The sequence below is a fragment of the Chrysochloris asiatica genome, unplaced genomic scaffold (assembly GCF_000296735.1).
Source record: "Chrysochloris asiatica unplaced genomic scaffold, ChrAsi1.0 scaffold00401, whole genome shotgun sequence".
Taxonomy (NCBI): domain Eukaryota; kingdom Metazoa; phylum Chordata; class Mammalia; order Afrosoricida; family Chrysochloridae; genus Chrysochloris; species Chrysochloris asiatica.
In genome coordinates, this window is record NW_006408919.1 from 1,012,013 (window position 1) to 1,015,774 (window position 3,762).

The window sequence follows — 3,762 nt, forward strand, 5'->3', positions numbered from 1 at the left end:
TTCAAAGGCACAGGATATATCTGTGGGTTTTGCTGTCCTGTATTTACTCCACTATGCTCCAGTAATTTGTTGTTGTTGTTGTTAGGTGCTGTAGAGATGTTACTAACTCTTAATGACCTTATGTACTACATAATGAAACACTGCCAGGTCTTGTGCCAATCTCACAATCATTGCTATGCCTTAGCGCACTGGTACTGCCACTGTGCCAATCCATTTCATTGTGGGTCATCCTCTTTATCACTGACCCTCCACTTTACCAGCGTGATGTGCTTTCTGATAAGATGTCTGAAGTATGACAGAGCCTGGCCATCCTGGCTTCTAAGAAGCATTCTGGATGTACTTCTTCCAGTGAAAGTTTGTTTGTTTTTCTAGCAGTCCAAGGTACTTTCAGTACTCTCCTCCAATATCATAACTCAAATGTATCAATTATTCTAGTGTCTGCCTTATTTGTTGTACGACTGCCACACACATATGAGGCTATTGAAAATGTCGTGGCTTGGATCAGTCACATCTTAGTCATCTAACTGAAATCTTTGCTTTTTAACACTTTAAAAAAGTTCTTGTGCAGCAGATTTGCCTCATGCAATACTTGACTATTGCTTCTAAGAGTGTTAATGGTTGATCCAAGCAAAATGAAGTCTTTGACACATTCAATCTTTTTTCTATTTGTCTTGATGTTGTTGGTCCAGTGATAAGGATTTTTGTTTTCCGTATGTTGAGGTGCAACCCATACCAAAGGCTGTGGTCTTTGTTCTTTATCGGTAGGTATTTTAAGTCCTTTTTGCTTCCAGCAAACATGGTTGTATTATCTCATATCGCAGGTTTATAATGAGTCTTCCTACACTCGATGCCGTGTTCTTCTTTACATAATCCACCTTGTCATATTATTTTTTTTACATGAAATCTATTTATTAATAAAGTATGTAGAGATGAGCATACCAATTTAAACAGAAAAATGTTTTTAAGCTTGACAATAACACTAAAACAGATCTAGCAATCTTTTTCACAATTACTAGTTTAAAGAAAATTTAATTAATATTTCCTCCATTTATTCCTCCTCTCCCTCCCATTGCATGGCTCACACCTCGCTGCCTATTAAAGTGACAGCCACGGACACCCTATCTCAATGGTGTCTGGAGTCTTACACGTCTGAAGTCTTACTACTAGTATCTGTAGAGGAGCTGGAAGGAGGATCTTGGCTGGTGGAAGGATGATTTGACTCATCACATGCCTGAACAGGCTCTTCTTCCTGCTGGCTATCAATTTCTAGGCCAGCCTCAGAACTAATACCTTCAGATTCTGCCTCCACAAATACTTCATCTCCATCATCACCTGTTGCTGTATCATTTGTTGTGGATAAAGTGCCTGTGGATGTTGTCACCATTGGGACAGATTGAGAGACATGCTCTGAAGTGTCAGAAGTGGCACTTGCTGTAAATACTGTCACTGGGGCTACTATTTGTAGAGGAATAGTGGGAACGCTTCAACCACCATATTCTTCTTCATGAGTTAGGAAGAGGAGTGTTTCATACATTCCTAAACCTCCTTGAAAAACAAGTTGGCCAAGATCAGAGTGAGTTGAACTTGTCTGGGGCATATCTTCAGGTGGTCCAAATTGGAATCTAAGAACACCAGCAACCTGTGGGGAATGAATTGTTTCAGCAAATCCACCAGTATGATGTGGTACCACAAGAGTTGGGTACTTGGAATTGTTCTATCTTCATCATCAAAAAAATACTGTTTTATGTCACCTGTAGTCATTTGAAGCCCATGCCCCACAGACTGCCTCTGGGTTATCTGAATTCTCTGAACTGGTGGTTCCAGTTCTTGAGTAGGCGCGTGAATGATCAGTCATGGGGTAAGTGGATGTGGTGGGTGTCTTGATGACTGAAGTGCTCGAGGAATATGTCTTTCAGATGCTGCAAATGGCTGCAGTTCTCTAGAAATTCCCTGGGGAAAAGATGACTCTGCAGCACCTAATATTTCCTACACCACTGTTTTGAGAATCAGCAGCTCTCTGATTACTTTCACCTCCACCCATACTTTGATCTGTTTCTGTACCAGGGTCAGTCCTATCACCACCCTCAGCACCATCAGATTCATATCCATCATTGCCCTCTGCACTACCAATTCCTTCACTACTGTCTTCATCCTTGTCTTCCATCCATGTGTCATCCTCCTCCTCATCATCTTCCTCATAATCCTCATGTTTTCCATCATTTTCATCATCGTCTTCTTCTTCATCATCACTATTAATCAAAATAACGTAATCTCTTTTGCCTTGACGATCCTGGGATGAAGTTGTTTTCTGATCTGACTGAAGGAGTCCACGATCTATCTAAAGAGACTGAGAGGTTTCTTCAGTGTCTTCCACAGGCATATAATCTCCCTGGGTGATTCTTCCTCCAATGGAATCATGTGACTCTTGGTTTTATACTTAAGTCTCTACCTCTCCATCAGTATTTCTTCTGTCATAACTTCCTCAGGTTCTACAAGTGTAACACTTTTCAATTTATTAGGAACAGGCATTTCCACTGTATCATCAGATACTTGGTCTGATGCTTCTATGGTGCTATCTTCTTCCTCTTTATGGGTATGTTTTGCCAAAAAAAGAACTTGGAGTAGCTGAAACAGCACCAAAAACTGCTGTGGAAATAGAAGGTTGCCCAATCAGTGAACTCTGAATAATCTCTATTATGTTTGTAGATAGTTCTTGACGTGTAGGCTCAAGATGAGGATAACTCTGTAACTCTGTTGAGTGGACTGCACAAAAGCTGTAGTCTGTGTCCACTGCTGAACATTCTCATATTAATTGCAAACAGATTGATGAAGTATGGTGAAAGAATACAACCATGTTGCACATCTTTCCAAATTTTAAACCATTCAATCTTCCCTTCTTCAATTCAAACAATGTTGTTCATAGCTTGACATGATCCACACAATAGAAAGTGAAGTCAATAAAGCACAGGTAAATATCTTTCTGTTATTCTCTGCTTTCAAATAAGATCCATATGACATCAGCAACTATGTCCTTGGGTCCATGACTTTGTGTGAATTGTGCTGGATCTCAAGCAGTTGCCTTTCAATGTTCTGTTGCAGCTGTTTTTGAAGCATTAGCAAAATTTTACTTGCATGTGATATTGATGATATTGGCCCATGATTTTCACATTCCATTGAATCACCACTCTTCGGAATGGACACAAATTTGGATCTCTTCCAAACTATTGACCACATAGTTTCCTTCAAAATGTCTTGGCATAGATGAGTGAGTGTCTCCAGTGCTGCATCAGTTTGTTGAAAGATTTCAATGTGTTGTGTTCCTCAATTCCTGGAGACTTGCTCTTTACCAACGCCTTCATTGCCTCTTGGTCTTCTTCCTTCAGTTCCACAGGGATCATATGCTCTTGAAATGGTTGAACATTGACCGTTTCTATTTGGTACCATGATTCACTGTATTCCTTCCATCTTCTTTTGATGCTTTCTGCATCATTCAATATTTTGCCCATAGACTCCTTCAATATTGGAAGCCAAGGCTTGATTTCTTATTGGTTTTTTTTTCACCTTGAGAAATGCTGAGCATGTTCTTTCCTTTGGCTTTCTAACCTCATGTCTTTTTACACAATTTATTATAATATTTTCTTTTGTCTTATTGAGCTGTGCTTTAAAATTCTCTGTTCAGCTCTTTTAGCTCCTCATTTCTTCCATTTGCTTTAGCACCTCTAAGCTAGATAGCATGTTTTCAGAGTCTCTTCTAACATCAAT

At 39.6% G+C, this 3,762-nt stretch overlaps 1 pseudogene; it reads right to left on the reverse strand.

The window, feature by feature from the left end:
- Nucleotides 1-1,028: 1,028 nt before the first annotated feature.
- Nucleotides 1,029-3,398, reverse strand: LOC102835309 (annotated as a pseudogene).
- Nucleotides 3,399-3,762: the final 364 nt, after the last annotated feature.